The sequence below is a fragment of the Arvicanthis niloticus genome, chromosome 12 (genome assembly GCF_011762505.2).
Source record: "Arvicanthis niloticus isolate mArvNil1 chromosome 12, mArvNil1.pat.X, whole genome shotgun sequence".
Taxonomy (NCBI): domain Eukaryota; kingdom Metazoa; phylum Chordata; class Mammalia; order Rodentia; family Muridae; genus Arvicanthis; species Arvicanthis niloticus.
Window position 1 is genome coordinate 27,573,576 of NC_047669.1, and position 18,138 is coordinate 27,591,713.

General features: G+C 35.8%; 1 protein-coding gene across 3 annotated transcripts in view; it reads left to right on the top strand.

The window, feature by feature from the left end:
- Lsamp (limbic system associated membrane protein) overlaps positions 1 to 18,138 on the top strand; it is a 2,034,784-nt gene that overhangs the window by 1,153,089 nt on the left and 863,557 nt on the right. The gene's annotated exons all lie outside the window — the stretch shown is intronic.

An 18,138-nucleotide genomic window follows, 5' to 3' on the forward strand; every position in this document is an offset into this window, starting at 1 on the left:
TCTTCTTTTTTACTTTGGAAGCATTTGCAGATTGAATTCTTGAACTGTTTTTTTAACAGTAAATGTGAGAAATCCAATAATAAAATATTTAATAGAAACAAGTATAATGTTTATTGTTTCATTGATAGATGCTCAGTGTTGGTGTAGATGAGATGTCCACTAAAAACATGCAAATGAAAAATAGACACAGACCCCATTTCTTCAGAGTTCATAGTAAAAGAATGTGCAGAAATAGATTGGTCACGATCTTCAGACTTGAGACATATCTATTCAATAATGTAGCCATTAAAAGTTTTCTGCACTATAAAGAATGATGCATATACACATATAATATTCTGGAGTGCCTATGTGTAATAATGATTTTCACCAAAGTTCTGCATATTGCAAAGTTTCTCAGCCCTCAAAAGGTTGTATGTTACAAATCTCAAATAATGTGCATTCTGGCTATGTGAGCATTTAATAGCTTTCTCTGTATAAGGTGATAGAAATCACTTGCACTTTTAGTCTTCAGTGCATTCCCTCACCTCCACTTTCTATATATCCCAGGTAACTATTGCACAAGCAAACTCTTCATATACTATAGCCACCTGGTTTCCTGTAAGTTCAAACCAACAGAATTCACTGGAGATAGACGGGTTGTGATAACAAATGAGTCAGAGTGTTTCTTTACACTTCTGCCTGCTTCACCTATAATAATGGCCTTGAATCACAAGCTCTGCTATGATTTCAGTTCCTCTTTCAGGCTATGCTTAGTTCTTTTATTTTAGATTGCCAAGATTTCAGTATCTTTGTGTGGTTTTATAATCCCAGGTTTACTTTATTACATCCAGACTTGTTCAGTTCTTCCAATTTCATTATAGCATATCCCTGGCTTAAAATCACTAGAATGAAACATCTGACATGATTTTTTTAAAATACAAACTGTATCAATACTGAGTAAGACTTAAGATCTTATGTACTAAATCTAGTCTACAAATTCTGCACATTTAGGAGAGGTTAAGTCATCAGTCAGTGATAACATGTCTGTCTCAGCTTTCCTAGGTCTGTCAATCACTGGGCACACAGCAGTACCTCTGATGCTTCTAACCAAAGTTTACCCCTCTACAGGCACATGCAATAATGCTTTTTCAGCTATTTGCCATGCCAGATGCAATTCTTAAGAACTGTCATAATTATAAAGAATATAATTTGAACAATTAGTTAAACAGTAAACAATTTCAAATAATTTTCATTGGCTTTAATTTCAGTGGAGTTTGAAGTTAGGGTACTGAGTGAAGTAAGGGTATTGGAGAAAGAAAGGGTTAGAGCAAAACACGTCTATGAGAAAGAGTTCAGCATGATTTGTGTGTGTGTGTGTGTGTGTGTGTGTGTGTGTGTCTGTGTGTGTGTGTTGGTGTATTTTGATTTGTTATTAGAAATGGTTTCTATCTGTATTCTATTCTGTCCTTGAATTAGAGCCCACTTAATTGAATACTGAGATTACAGACATGCACTGCTGCATATAGGCTGGCTTGGGAAAACTAAAATTAATTTAAGAATTGGCTCTTCCAGACCTAACAAGCAGCTGAAAGAGTCAAATGTAGATATTTGCACCCAACCAATGGACAGAAACTGCTGACCCCTGTGGTTGAATTAGGGAAAGGCTAGAAGAAGTAGGAGGGCAACCCTGTAGGAGGACCAGAAGTCTTAATTAACCTGGACTCCTGAGATCTTTCAAACACTGGACCACCAACCAGGCAGCATATACCAATTGATATGAGGTCCCCAATATATATATAAAGCAGAGGGCTGCTGGGTTTGTGTTTAGTCAAATAAGATGCACCTAACCCTCAAGAGACTGGAGGCCCCACAGAGTTTAGAGCTCTGGTTGGATGGGGGACAGAGGGTGGGGAAATTATCATGGAGACAGTGGGTGGGGAAGTGGTATGGGATGTGGAGCTGTCAGAGGGTTGGACTGGGGGGGGGGATAAAATCTAGAGCATAAATAAATAAATAGATAAATGACAGAAAAAAAGAATTGGCATAATATAAAGGAACATAACCTCCAGGGAAGAAAAAAAATGTGAGTAGAGGTACATATCTGCATCTATTTTATTGACAGTCCCTCAACCTAGAACTGACCTTAATACTTGCATATAATTAAAATGGTATAAAAGCAAAAAAAGGGAGGAGGCATGAGATACAGGGCTTCTAGGGAGCAGACATAAGGAAAGGGCATGAAATCTGAAATGAAAATAAATAAAATATTCAAAAAAAGAAAAAACACAGAAGGCTGTGAAGGTATTAACATGGTTAAAAGAGTCTCTAAGTATGGCCAGCTTAGGTAAATAATAAGAAAGCCCTAGAAGCAAGGTCTATTAAATACATCCTGAAAAGTTCAGAACAGCTGGACATCAACATCCCTACGAGGAGATGGAGAAAGCCAAACGGAAGAGAAATGGCTACCTAACAGAATAAGGACACTCATTGAATAAAATAGAGATATTCAAATTTCTACTAAAGTATAGGGATCTTTAGGTGGTAGATTATGGAACTGTGACATTGAACAACAAAGGAGAAGATAAGATCATCCCCTATTGCCTTATATATTCATATTTTCTTCTAAAAGCTCTTAATATGATATTTTGTATAAGTATCATTTGTTTATTGGACCATAGGTATAAATAAAAATTGGGGACATATGTATTCTACTATGTGCTTTGTGGCATAAGTTAATTAATTGAAATGTCAGTTTCTTTTTAGACTTTTGATACAGTGTCTCCACCACTCATAATTCATCTATGATGAAAGTTACCACTTTTCAATACCAAAGAATCAATTTAGTATTATACAGCTGATGTTAGGGATTATTGTTTTTACTAAGGAAAAATTTCAATCTAAATTTACCTAACATTCTCCTTACCTATAACACTATATCTTTTTGAAGGTTTCATATTATAGATGAATACTTGGTTATTGGTGAATGTTTTCCAAAGACATGTGTTCCTTATTGAAAAGATGTATATGACCTTATATCTCAAAGATAACCTTTTCAGACAACACAAAAGAGATACAATTCTAAACTAAGAAAAAAGTCACACAAACTTATATTCAAATTAGAGCACAGATTATAGTTAGAAAGATTAGAAAGATAAGGTTCGGACTAACATATTCATTAATTTTAGTTAGCAATGTACACTTTATCTTAGAGGCCAAATGAAGGTCTACTTTTCTCTAAGAATTGCTTACATAAAATTGCTTAAGTAAATTGCTCATGTCAATAAAGTTTTAGCATTAAGAAAATTAAAAACCATTGTTGCAAACAATTCTAGGAATACTTTACCTCAAGGCTCTCCATTCAGCAGGTGATAAAATTTGTCCAAACAGCAAAGTGGTGAACAAGTCATGAATGGAGTTCTGTTCTTGACATTTCAAGCACAAAAATATTTTGGTTAGTATTACTCATTCTGTTTTGTTTTGTCCCAAACTTTTCTGAGTCATGTCTGAAGCTTACCCAAGAAAATTTTATACATAGCACAGCAAATTAAAAAAAAAAATGGTAAAACTGAAAAGTAGAAAATAACTTGACCCAATGGTCTTTTGTCCATGGGCTCACTGGAAATGATCTGTCCTTGTCAGAGTTGCCTATTGAAAACTTAGGTTCAGGAGATAGGTAGCTTCTTGGGCATTTCTAGGAGACAAAAATCTTACAGCATAGTTTCTATTCCTCTGGTTCTCACAATCTTTCCTCCCCTTTTCTGCTTTGCTCTCTGAGCCCTAGGTGCAGGAGTTATGTTGTAGATGTATCACCTGGGGCTGGGAACCACCATGTGGTCTCTTGTTCTCTTCATTTTAATTGGCTATAGTTTTCTGTAACAATCTCAATCTGTTGCTAAGATACCAAGTGGTAAACCCTGAAATTATAATACGTACAAGTCATTTCATACAGACTAAAAATATAAATATATGTACACACAAACACACACACACACACACACACACACACACACCAATTAAGGAAGTAGAGGTTATTTATAAATTTGAACTAGAAAAACAGTGATGGAAGGAGTGTGTGTCAACAGTTATAGGAAAGAAAGGAAGAATGAAAATCATGAAATTTTAGTTTAATTTAAAAAATATTTTAAAAAACAAACTAAAAAATAGGTCAGAGATATTTGATCCAAATGGTTAGATTTTGTGAAAGATCAGTGCAAACAAAGCATTGGAATGATAATGACAACCACATGTATGTGTTGAAGGAAACTTGGAAACTTATAAACAGCCATTTCATTGGTCTTAATATCCTGAGAATTATGCCTCATAAACACTGCTTGGAGAGAGAAATTAGAATCATCAGAAATGAAGTGGCATGTATAAAATCTTATTCTCATCTAATCTAGTCTCCACCTGAACCCAATTTTTATAGCACTGTTTATATATGAAGTTTTGCTATATTTTTGTCCCCAGTTTCCACCATCAGGCCAAATTGGTGAATATCAACATTTTCATATTCACTATTACTTTGATAATTGAAACAGAACAAATTGAGGAGCATCGTAATTTCCCAGCCTACTCTCAACAATATTTTCATAGCCTAGTGTTTGTTTCTGAAAATCTATCGAGTTCAGAACAGATGCTGAATAAACTTCTTGACTCTAGTATGAAAGTCATTAGTTCTTAATATTTAAAAAAACCATATTTTCTTCTCTCTAGAGTTCTTTGTTCCCCAGCAAACTCTTAATATTCAGGATAGTTTGTTATCAAAAATGGAGATTAGAGACCTGGAAAATAGGATGGTGTTTATCCAAGACTGAACTTGCCAAGAGTCAATTAGAGAAGAAAATGGGGCTCATATGGCAGTTGGTGCCTTTGGGTAAGCGGAGCAACTGTCTTCAATAGCGACCTGTGCCACTGGTGATCCATTGGGTAGTTCCAAGACCAAACTCTTGTGGCAAACCTGGATTAATTCAGTGGGTCACAAAACAAAAGCAGAAAAAAAGAACAAATGATGGTGAGAGAAGCTTGTGTTAGGAAGTGGAGTGGACTGATATTCAGAGGGTGATGAGGAAGGAGAGGGTTGCAAACATAATTAGGATATCTGATGTGGATGCATGAAATTGTAAAACAAACTAACTAAAAACTTATGAGGGAAAAGATGTTTCCTCATTTACAATGGCCTTCTTTAATAATTCCCCCTTTCCTCTCTTGGAAATAGAAGAGAAATTAAGAGTCAGAGTTAGATATGAAGGCTGAGTGACCTTAGTGGCATTTCATTTAATTAGATAACTCTATTCAACTGGATAATTTTAAGTTTTACCAAAACAGAGCTATGAAGCTTTGGAATAAATTATCTATATTCAATTTGGCAAAATAGCTAGAACCATAGTGAACCACACATGGGACCAATTTCTTCTATTAACTTATTTTGCTCTTGATCAGACAAGTGTTTAGACTTTTAGGGTTGTAGCAGATAAAAAGAGAATGGATGGCACACTATCTTCTACAGGATGGATGTTAAAAGCTACAAGATGGCTTCAACTCACATTGATATGGACTGCAAGCATTGTTCTTGAGTATAGGTCATTTCCAGGTTATGTACACATTTTACCTTACTGACACATTTCTGTAGTAGGTTGACCTTATGGTATCACAGGCCAGCAGGAAATGGAGGTGGTAGAGGCATTTGGTATGGACTGCTAGTTAAAGGTCAGGCCACACATATGTGATCACATGTATTCTCTCAACTCTCCAGTGAGTACACAACTCAAGGTATTAAAAAAAAAAAAAAACCCTTTTTAACCTGCCTCTATTGTCTAGGCATCAGCAGAGCCAGTGAACAGAACAAATCACAGAGTATCCTGTGGTTCTATTATTTCAGTTTCCCAATGATCTATATTAACTAATTGGTTTGATTTTGTTCCCATGGGTGCTGTGTTCTTTGATAATTTAATTCAATGCTGTTATTAAAACAAAACTTAAAACCAGGCTTTATCCTTATTATTGAGCTGTGCCTTCCCACACAGGTTGTGGAATTCTTGATTTCTCAGTTAGAATATGGCTTTATTAAACAGTCAAAATGTTCTTCACAAATATTAGCTCATTCATTTTCTCAGACATCCATCTGTGGCTCTTAAAATGTACTATTTTTCTCAGTCTGCTGCAGGAGGATGAGAAACCTTGGTACATTTTCTCAAAATCAGCCTGCTAAAAGGAAGTCAAGAAGAAAGAAATCACAGTTGCCTTCTAATATCTCATGAGAATGACAGAATTCTTGCATTTTCTGAACTTGTCACAAATTTAAACATGTCACTCAATCATTGCACAATACTCAGTAATGTACCATCTTTTGTGAGTGATTGCAAATCACAAAACTGAGCATCTTCATGGGTTTAAACGATTCTATTACCATTGTTCCAAGGACCAGAATTAGAACCTACATGTAAAAGACTTAGAGTCTTTTCTGTTACACAATAAACTTAGGTTTAGTATTGCCACTCTTAATAAAAGAAATTAATTAAGTATTTAAGAAATAATTTTAAGAAATTATTAAGTATTTCTTAATAAAAGAAATAAAGAATGAAATAAATAAATGAGAAGACACTAACCTACTTTGCTATTTTCTAAGCTATGTACTATAGACACACTGTTTCTTTTCTTTTCTTCTTTTATTGGATATTTTATTTCTTTACACTGTTTCTTAAGGGAGTTGATTACCCATCAATGGCTGGGACTGAAAAGACTTGTGTCATTGTTTACCCATGATAGAGGAAGTACCATGCAGTAGAGAGAGTGTGGCTAATGAGGTGATCTCTAAGGTTTCCTAGAACTCTGACATTTCTTGTACTATGAAACAACAGGAAGGTATTATACTAAATGATATCATACACATACACACACATATTTTGATATTTATATTTCTTTAAGTTTTAAAAATACTATTACTATGCATATCCTTAGTTATCTCTCACAGTTGCCATCTTCAGAAAATAGGAGTGCTGTAAAAGTCTTCATTTTATAGGCTGGAAAATGTTTACCATTAGAAAAGTTAACTGACTTTCTCAAGATTTTATGGTAAGAAGGCAAAAAGACCATGAAGTTACACATTCTTTTGCTACATATTTGTCATGTATACTCACCGATGTGTTTCTTTCTGTGATGAATATGCCACTCACAACACTTTTAGAAACCCACAGTCTTTAGTATTTCTCTTCTGCATAGCCCACATCTGCTCAATTCCTATGGTACATGCACAGCATGCTACCACAATGCTTCCTGCACTGGTTGAAAAGCTCCAGAGGTTCAAGATTGCAAAGAAAGCATTGTCCCCTTGTTCCATGACCTGTGCTCCTCTGCTTCTGCCTGTTACCCTGGCATCAAAACTAAAAAGCATTCCAAAACAGACACCATTCTTTGTTATTCTGTGAGAAGTAGCAAAACTCAGAAAGTCAAGAATGAGGGAGAAACATCACTTGCCATCAACTGCTCTTTGGATGAAATTGCTTTCTAACCTATATTAGTGTAGTGACTAACTGGGGTGGCTGAGGCTGGAACTATGAAGGGAAGCCAAGTATTCCAGGTTGAAAATAGACTTCTCCCATTGTGATTTACAGCCAGGATGTGAATAAAGAGATTTGAAGCCAGAAAGAGAGACATGAGAAATACAAAGACAGAGACAGAGTAAAAGAGACAGAGACACAGAGACACAGAGATACAGAGATACAGAGAGAGGTAAAGAGAGAATGGCCACAGTGTTTACTCTTGTCCTAAATTCTATTATAACTTACAATAAGGTACCAAGTGCTATGCAATATTTGTCAGGACTAAAGCCACCCTAAACCAGTCCTTAAGAAAGCAGTTCTGATTCTGTACTTCACAGAGTCAGCCATGCTCACTAGACACATAGCAACATTTTCTTCCTGTAGGGTTCACTACCATCCAGTAAGTGAATCTGAATAAAATGGCTTTACTCATTGAGGGGACCTGTGGATGGTGTCTCCAACCTGATAAAGCACCAGGAAAGAAAATCTCTTCTTTTATTCTGTATTACTGGAGTGGAAACTGAATTTTTAAGTGGACCTCTGTTTTAAAGGCATACTGATGGGCTTTCAAGGATGATGCACTGTTCTACCTGCCTTGCTTCTCCCAGTAGTCCTTTATCTAAGAGTTATGGTGAGGGAAAATGGCTGCCTCTATCCAGTCTCTTGGCACAAATCCAAACCAGGAAATTCTATTAGGGTTCCAAATGGATTTCTCCAACATTTTCAATTAGGTAAGAGATTCTTCTTCCTCCCCGCTATAGCAAAGTGTGCCTGCATGCACTACTGTCTTCATTTGGATTCATGGAGGCATAAATGCACTTCCAGAGAAATATAGTTGACAGCCAAAGGTTGAGAGACTCTATAGATATGTGAGGTTATTGCCATATTTCTCTAAAAATCCATAACCCAATCTTTGCCCTTTAAGGAGAAAAAGGTGTTCTTTCTATAATCAAATTATCCAGTGCTGCCATTACTTCCAACACAAGGAAGTAAACACATAAATAAAGTATCAGTGATAATTGTACTAGCATTTGGTTTTTATCACTTGAAAATGGTTAGAGGAAAACATTCTGAAACTCAAGAGCAAATCTTTACTTTTCAACCTTAGATGAGTCTTAAAAAAAAATTCAATAGTATTTGGTTACCATTGAAGAATGTCTTCTTTTTATTATGTACTAAAAGAGCCCCTTTTCCTAGTTTCCCATTCCTACACCCCCTCGACTCATACACATGATCTTCTTATAAAAAAGGATACATTTTGAATGAAGGAAACTTATCACCTGAACACAAGTGAGATGCAAAGTGTACTGGAAGAAGACTGGGAGAAATTAAACAAATTTAAAGAAGTACTAAGTACTTCGATGAATTTCTCCCTCTCCATTATTCTCTTTGAAAAGCACAGATCCTATAATTTTTCTGTCTCACTTATCCACCACTAGATCTCCAGAACTAATAACTTTTTAAGCATAAAATATAGCTCTTTGCTCTGTTATGCCTGTCCTGTCTAAATCTTTTTGCAGAAGATACTTGGGTGCTCCATGTTACTCCAGTCCTCACATTACTCCGTAGAGGCTGTTTAGAAGAGCCCCTTCATTGACTATTGAGGCTTTTCTCTGGTTAAATAACATTTTTTTTTTTTTTTTTTACTAAACCTTGGAAAGGAACAAACTCTTCATGTCATTTCTTGGTGTAATATCCAGCAATGCCAAGATTATAAAACTAGCACTGTAGCAATGCTATAAGCCCAAAGGTAAGACATAATTATTTGTAAATAATGAGATAATTTCTATGAGCAAGGCTGTAGAATTATGATAACAGTGAAACACAGGAGAGATCACGATTACAGAGCCTAAATTTTCAGGGTTATTTTTTTGTTTTTGTTTTTTGTTTTTTTGTTGTTGTTGTTTTTGTTTTTGTTTTGTTTTGTTTTTTGCCTACGTTGTGTTGTTGCTCAGGAATACTCTCCCTATAGGAATTAGAGCTGATTGTGTCTAGCCACCACATTATCTCCTAGTCACAATAATTGTGAAAATTTTGATCAAGTACCTACCATGTGTCATGCATATGACACTAATACTTTAAGCCCTCTCTTAACTTTGCAATGTTAGTGTATTTGTTCGTATTTTACAGAGACATTCAATAAGTTTGGACACTGGTAGATACCTGTCCACTCAGGATTCAAGTGTAGGTTACCCTAGCTCCAGTGAACTGAAGCACAGATCTTTAATGACTCCTAACTTTGTTAATAGCTCCTCTCTTCATGAAAAAGAAAACTGAGAATCTCAAGAGGAAAATGTGGTTACCTTAAAAGCAATGTGGGTTTTTTTTTTTTTTTTTTGCCTTTAAAAACAATATTATACTCCAAGAGCCGTTGAAATATTGTTTTCTTCCTACTTTTCCCATATTCCATGAATATTTTAAACATTAATTCATGGTGCAGCATCTTCTATTCTGTGACCTGATTGATGACCACAAATCATTGTACTATGTAAATATCTCACAGCCTATGGGAATCTTATTGTCTCTGGTAAAAATTATGATCTTAAATGACACAGTACACTTCCAAGTACTCATTTATAATATTTCTCAAACAAGGGACAAATGACTGGGGTGCCTATTTAACATATCAAAGATGCCTCTGGCCTCTTGTCTTCTTCTCAACTTAGTCTGCCTCACTGTCATTTTCTAAATATGAAAGCTCTCAGCTACTACTCTGGGATCATGTCTGCCTGCCTGCTTGCCATGTTCTCCACACTGATAGTCATGGGCGCTATTACTCTCTGGAACGCTAAGACTCAAATTTAATGCAATCTGTGATAAGTTTCCTTGGTGATACTGTTTTTTCATAACAACAAAAAAGTAACCAAGTCAAGAAACTACTCAGAGCCCCATGAACACCAGTGTACTTTTCAGTATGGAACTCTGATACAAGAGGGAAACAAAGCAAATATGGCAGGAATTTTTATTAATCAAAACCACTGTCAGCCATTAATTGTTCTTCTGGAAATTGTTGATAGATCTATGATGTGATCACAGATCCCAGCCTTTTTATCATAAACCAAGAGCTGAACTACCCAATTAAGATTATTGGGAGTCACTTGAAGCCAAGTACATGATTGGATTTATGGAGAGATAGAGGAAGTTTGTAGCAGAGGGACCAATTAAAACGGCTTGGAAAGCTGGAAAAGATTTAGATTTAAATTGAATTAGCTTTTATTAAGCACATACTCTTCCCCAGATATTGGCCTGGGTATTATCATATATCTGAGCTTCCGAATCGCTATGTGAAGTAGAGGAAAATATTTACAACCCACTAACCTGGAAGCCAATGCAGACCTTCAAAACTTCCTAAAGATCATACAAGTGGCAAGTGGAAGTGTAGAGCCAAGAGCAAATCTACTTAAGTAAAATTCTAAATATCATATTTTCTTCAGTTAGGCTCTACTATAAAAATAATATGCACATTGCTGTATATTAGATGAAATAACAGTCCCAATTACAAGATAGTAGCATATATATGGTAATTTTATAAGATTTATTTAGAAAATTTGTAATTTACTTTTGCTTTTTAACTACTTTCAACAATGAGCACTGAAGCACTGAGAACAATATATTTTTATAGTATCTGTGAACTCCTTCCTGGTATGGATGGATGATTCTTTTTAAAATTTCCTTACCAAGCCTCTTTTGTTCTATTAATTTCATTTTCCTGTATCTAAAACTGTCACAGATCAAAACTCTGAACAAAAGAGTGGAATATAAATTACTATGGTTTCGGTGTAGGGTCTAAGCTAATAAGAATCTGTCTTAAATCGAGTATAACATGCAAATTTGGGGAAAAATAATCCCAAGTGTTTTTTTCCATTGTGCAGTCTGGAGAAAGCAAAAAGACTAAGCTTTAGTTTTCTTAACTCCTTGTGTCTTAACAATGCAATATGAACAATAGCTGTTTGTAAGGTATAGTTGAGGCATTCATTTGGAAAAAATACATCTACAAATCAGAATTTTGTTAATGTGACATATACCTACAATTTCAAAAGAGGATATATTTATTTTGTTCAATGGCTCTTAAGTTTTATGCTCAGGTCTGTGGGCTTCTTTGCCTTTAGATCCATATCAAGACAGAAACATTCTGGTATGAGGGTATGGTAGTGGGGGGCGTACTCAGTCTTAAGAAACCTAGACACAGAATAAGAGTATGCCTGCTTTTGTGGGTGACCTCCTCCTTCTAGTTTTTTTACAGGGATTTTTCCAGCTTACTAGATGACATCCTACCTTCTGGGTGTGTCTCTCAGATAACTTGCTTTCCCACAGGAGAGCTGTCACAGAATCCCTCTCATGGACAAAGAATTTTGCTCTGTATCTCTCCAGCCAATCAATTTGATAGTGACAATTATCTATCCATCACAACAGATAAGTTGTGTTGAGCATTTTCTAGGCACTGACAATGTAAACGTATATTAGTCAGACAATTCTTGCCTGGGGGGGTGTATGGTCTAGATAAAATAGTATAAACTAATTAATACACATGTAGATAAAATATATTTATTTTTAAATAAATATTTCAATTAAAGAGTCCATGTCCCTTGATAAAACATAAGGGTGGTGAAGGTACTAAGCAATTTTGAGCCAATGTAGTTCTCTGGGTATAGCTGCAATTGTGAGTGATAACTCAACATGAGAAAAAAAGCAATGATGGACTTGTAGCCTAAAGGACCAAGAGAGAAGAAATGACACCTATGAATCATACAAATGAACAATACGGCACCTTAACCATATAGGCACACTACGGGAGCACATAAGGTCACATACCTTAGGGGTAACCAAAAGCTCTCTAATTGGTCTTAAGACCTTCAACAAGAAAGAGGCAGTGTCTAGTATTAAGAAGTTAGCTAACTACTCAGTGCAAGGAAAATCATAGTTACTGGAGAAAAATCAGCAACCTAACCAGGATGATGATCCTACCTAATAACAGTCTAACATTTGGCCTTACACCCACCCATCAGTAGTCTTAAGCCCTCTTCAAGGAAACTTCTTTTTACAATAGGTGCAGGCCACTCCAGTAAGCCATCAAAATACAACGTTGTAGATCCCAGTCCCAGAAGATTCATCTGCAATACATTTCTATACCTAAGTCTCAAGGAATATTCTGGAAGAGGGGTGCAAGGACTGTAAGAGCAGCATGATCAAGGAGTTTGCTGTCAGATCATGTCTCCTAGTAACATTGGAAGTTAGGCCTGTCAAGTCTCAGGAGCATGATTGCCCAAAAGTAATCTGAACAAGGAGAACACCAAGGGACATATCAAACTGGATGAAAAAAATTCCACGAGGTCTCAACTTTACACAAAGAACTACTGGGAATAAAATAAAGCTAGGTGTGGGAGAGATTATCTCCCCCAGGGAAGAACAAACCAATAACAAACCAATTGGTTATCCATTGAAAATTGTCAACCCTGAAAACACACACACACACACACACACACACACACATATGTAACATTATATGCACATACAAGTAACATATGTATAGAAATATATATGTACACACAAAATACACATATGCTTGCAATTAATGAAGAAAGAGGTCATGAATTGGAGAAGAAAGGGGAGAAGTACACGGGAAGATTTGATTTATTTATTTTATGTATATGAGTACACTGTTGCTGTCTTCTGATACACCAGAAGAGGGCATTGGATCTCATTACAGATGGTTGTGAGCCACCATGTGGTTGCTGGGAATTGAACTCAGGGCCTCTGAAAGAGCAGTCAGAGCTCTTAACCACTGAGCCATCTCTCCACCCCGTCACGGGAAGATTTGAAGGGAGAAAAGAGAATGGAGAACTGTCATGATTTAGTTCCAATTTCAAAACATAATACAAAGCAATTACAAAGCAGACAAACAAAAAGGCAAACGGGCATGACATATTTAAGGGATAAAGTCTCTGGAGTTCTACATGCAGGAAAACTGATGAGATTCCTTACTCCAACCCACAATTGTATGGAAGGCCTGCTCTAACAGATAACCATCATCACAGCAGGGAGAGGGGCTCCTATTTAAAACCTGTAAGAAACCTCCAAGAGGTGTGAAGCCATGGTTATACTTAAATGTTTAGAAGTTTGCTTCTTATGACTGAAGGACAGATGTTGACAACTAGGATTTCAAAAAAGATACTCTCATTGTTAAGACAGGAAACAAAGTCGTGTCCTAGCCAAGAGACAAGTGGTTTGCTGATGGGCACATTTGTTAGAATTGCCCCACCACAGCAAAATGATAGAGCAAATTACAGTTCTTGGTACAGTATGTGCCTGCTCTGTCAACATTTATGAAACAGGTTTTTATTTCTAGGGCAAGAGTCCATCACTCAACCTTTCTCTTTTACCCATCATGAAGTTTATACCCTCAGTGTCTTACTCTAACCAAAAAGTAGTCACATTTCAGAGCATCCTAGGACAAAACATCTTGAGGAGTATTTATGAAACGTCTAGGCAGGGCTTGTGAATTTGGCAGAGGACTCTGGAAGCATAGGTCATTGTCTAACAGATGATTTTGTGTGCTGAGTCATGGAGGGACAGACTGGGATGGGTATGGTATTCAGAAGCAGTGGTTTTTTGAGACATCTCTCTCTCTAATCAGAAAGCAAGACTGAATGTCAGGTCATGTGCCTAGGAGGTTAGACTTGCTCAGAACTTCAGGTCCTTGGTTTTTCTTTTGTTTATGTGCACAGGGATGACAGCAACACTGGAGATTCCCCAGCAGCTGATCAAATGGCAACTTTTCCATGAGCAGCCCAGGAAGCATTGCACTCTTAGAGTCTACTCTGATAATTCTTTGTACTTTTCTATGAGCTATGTTGATGTGTCTTAAATCATAGAGGTTTTGTTCATTTTGAATGTACATGTTTATGGGTTACAGACTTATTTAAGTGTTCAGAGGGTAAACTGGGTGGGAGGCTCTTCTATTGCACACACTGTTTAGAGGCATTAAGGAGTGTAAAAAATTGTTTGAAGAAGCATATGGAAATGTATGATGTAGTAAGCAATCAAGTCTTTATCTTATGGCAATAGCACTAAAATCATAATTGAGGATATGAAAAATATAGACAAGTCTCCATTTTCTCATAAAATCTTTCATACAGTTTCCTGGTTTTTGTGAATCATTTTGGAAAGGGAGTGAGTTGGGTTACTATGTTCAAGTCACATGTGTTGTATGTAGTGAGAATACCATATAACTTATCACCAAGTAATGTCTGTGTACACATGTATGTATGGGCATGGCCATGGGAATGCATGTATGCAGACACATGTGTTTCACACTTTCTCAAAAATTGTCTGAGGAGAAGTCTGATTAAAAAATTATATCCACGCACAAATCTCCCTACACTGACTTGATTTGGTTGTATTCAACATTTCTCACATTTCCTTCTAAAATAAAATAGCCAGCAGAAGTGTTTGTGATTTATAGTGATATTTTACATCCACCATCTCTTTTAGTCAGGTACAAATACTGAAGAATTCCAGCATCTTCCAATGTGTTGCTTTCAGTCAATTCCCAGTGATATAGCTCAAGCTTTTAATTTCTTGTCTAGACAATTTTAGTAAATTTCCCACTAATTTTCTTACCACCTGTATTGCTTCTTTCTACCTTATTCTACCAACTCTCAGGTAATTATTCCAATCCCCAGGTCATGCTGAATCACTTTCAGCTGTGAGTCTCAAAGTGGCTCCTGATAATTTTATCACTTATCTCACAACTGGATAATACTATCTTTCATGCATGGACACCATGCTACTAGGGGGATACTTCTACCTTGCATTTCCTTTTTTAGCCTTTCGCCATTCTCTTGCCTTAAGTAGTAAGATTGTCTTGAATATTCTGATATGAGAAATGACTCAATGCAATGCACCAGGAGACAGTATGAAGATACCACCAAAGTAACAGACTAAACCTTACATCATTGATCCTATATATCCTACACATGAAGCAAACTATGAGATAAATTTCTAAGAGAAAAACTTCATCCAGGTCTTGAATGAATGTTTAAATCAGGAAAGATCACAGATATGATAGAAGCTCTTCGACATATTTTCACACTTGCTAAACATTTACTGCACTTTGCAATAAACTTCTTGTGTTTGCCAATCTGTAAATTTAAAATAACATCACTTTGTAGTTTTAATTATCACATCTCATTACCAGGGAGAGGTTATTTGAAGGGAGAATCTGGTCAGTGGTCTCCCAGGGCAATTAGAAGATTGTTATTTTTAAAATTATAAGAAAGAAAGTGGGTCAAGGCATTCTCAAGCTTAATTATTCAACATCATATCATGATTGGCTTACTTAATGAAAGTTTGTGGTCTGCATATTGTATTCCAAGTAACACATAGGCTTCTGGGACCACTGTATGCATGCTCCCTCAAACCTCTAGATTGCCCCAAAATTCAGAGTTTGGCATTTGCTTTCCCGACTCTCTATAATGATTCTTACACCTTCCTCAGGCAACTAATTTGTCTTTATAGGCTTCAAATCCTCATCCAAGTATCACCATCTTCATGAGGTTTGATTATGGATGCTTATATATGCAGAATCATGTACATATACATATATACATACTTATATATGTATGCATGTATTTGAACAAATATGTACTAGGCATACATATATATGTACTATACATGTGCATATATACATACATGTGCATATATACATACATGTACATATACACATACGTACACCACCATAACACCTCCTCTCTACTTGGTCACCTATCAGCATCCTATTTACACTCTGTTTCACTATGACAAATTTGATGGCAAGGAGGCCTTTTAAAAAATTTTGTTTCTTCAGTACCTGGCTGAAGGTCTAGCACATAATACACACAGAATATGTTTTTGAATCATCAGAATGAGCAAATGACTGACTCTATAAAACTCATTGAAAATATCAAAAATTGAAAAAAAGTACATTGCTTATTTTCTCAAGACAAAAATCTATCCAATCCATTATTAATAATAGTTATTATAGAAATAATACAGAATCATGTAGAATTATTTTCTACAAAGCTTTGTGAACATTTTAGACTTGATTTTTTGTTGTTTTTTCCTCATTTGAATAGATGACAGAAATTATCTGAAATGTAGTGGATTCTTGATTGTCTTAATTGCTTGGATAGACCCCTGTGAGCCTCTGAAAGAAGCAGTAGAGTTGGGGTCTCCCATTCTTTTTTGTAAGCTCCCTCAGCCCATCATGCTCATCAAAGTTCCTTAACCAAACCAGGTCTCCATAGGTATCATGGAAGCTCTAAAATGTTTTCTAGTATGTTTGAAATAACATTTAGGCATCCACGATAAATGCACAAATTTGACTTCAAATTTTCCTCTTTCTTTCACTATCTTTGTGAATTCACACTTGGACCATTTACTTATTTGAGGCTCAGTATCTTAATCTGCAACAAATCATTTCAGTTGGGTTCTGCTATAGGAGAATGTCTTTATGTGTAGAATATATTAAACCTAAAATTTTAAAATCTCTTCTTTCTTCCTCTCTCCTTTTCTTCATTTTCTCCAAACTTTCTTTACCCCTCTTCCATCCCTCCTTCCATCTCTCCCTTCTTTCCTCTATGAAATCTTTAGATTCCCACTTTGTAGCTCAGGTTAGGGCATGTCTCACTACATAATTCAGGTTGGCATAGAACTCTTGATGATCCTCTTGCCTCATCCTCCAAAATATATTTACACATTTGAGCTGTGATGCCAAGCTTAAGATTTTGTTGTTGTAGTTTTGTTTTGTTTCATTTTTAGAACACTATTCAAAACTTTATGCTTTGTCCAATACTTTGATACTAAAGCCCTTCATTGTAAAAAGGTCACTATTAGTTGCCACTGCTGAATGTATTAAAAAGAATTCCCTTATTCTCCATTTCAAACCTGAAACAGGAAGCTGTCTGTACCACTGAACTATGATTGCCCACACAGTCCTTGAGTAGTTGTCCCTCCAACCTTTTTTATTCCTTATTCAGTTTAATGTATAAACTGAGTCATTTTTACTTTATTTTTATTTTTAAATACTTTATGAAATATTCATAATCTATGAAATAAACTCTGACTAGTTAAAGGACAATATTACTTAATTTTTACACATAAACCAAAAACACAACTCAAATAACATGATGTAAAAATGTATCACATGTCTTCAGATATTTAAATTTTATTGAACACAATGTATTTATTGTATTTATTATATATACTTAAGTAATCAAGAGTAAAAGTTCCTTTAGGGAGATCTTTGTAACTATTTTATAAGTTTTTGGGATATTATATGTGTGGCCTGCTCACCCATGAGAGCCGATGCCACGCACAAGTATTCACATGCATGTAGAGGCCAGAGGTTGTGCTTGGTGTCTTTGTCAATCATTGCTTTACATATTACAAAAGGGTCTCTTGATGAACTCAAAACTTATTTAGCCTTTAAGCAGATTACTCCAGGGATCGCCAGTCTCTATCTCCCAAGAACTGAAATTAGAGAAAGATCACAAGCATCTACATGTGTGTAGGGCATCCCAATTCAGCCCTTTATGTTTTATATCAAGCATTTTATCCACTGAGCTATCTCTCTACCCCTTAT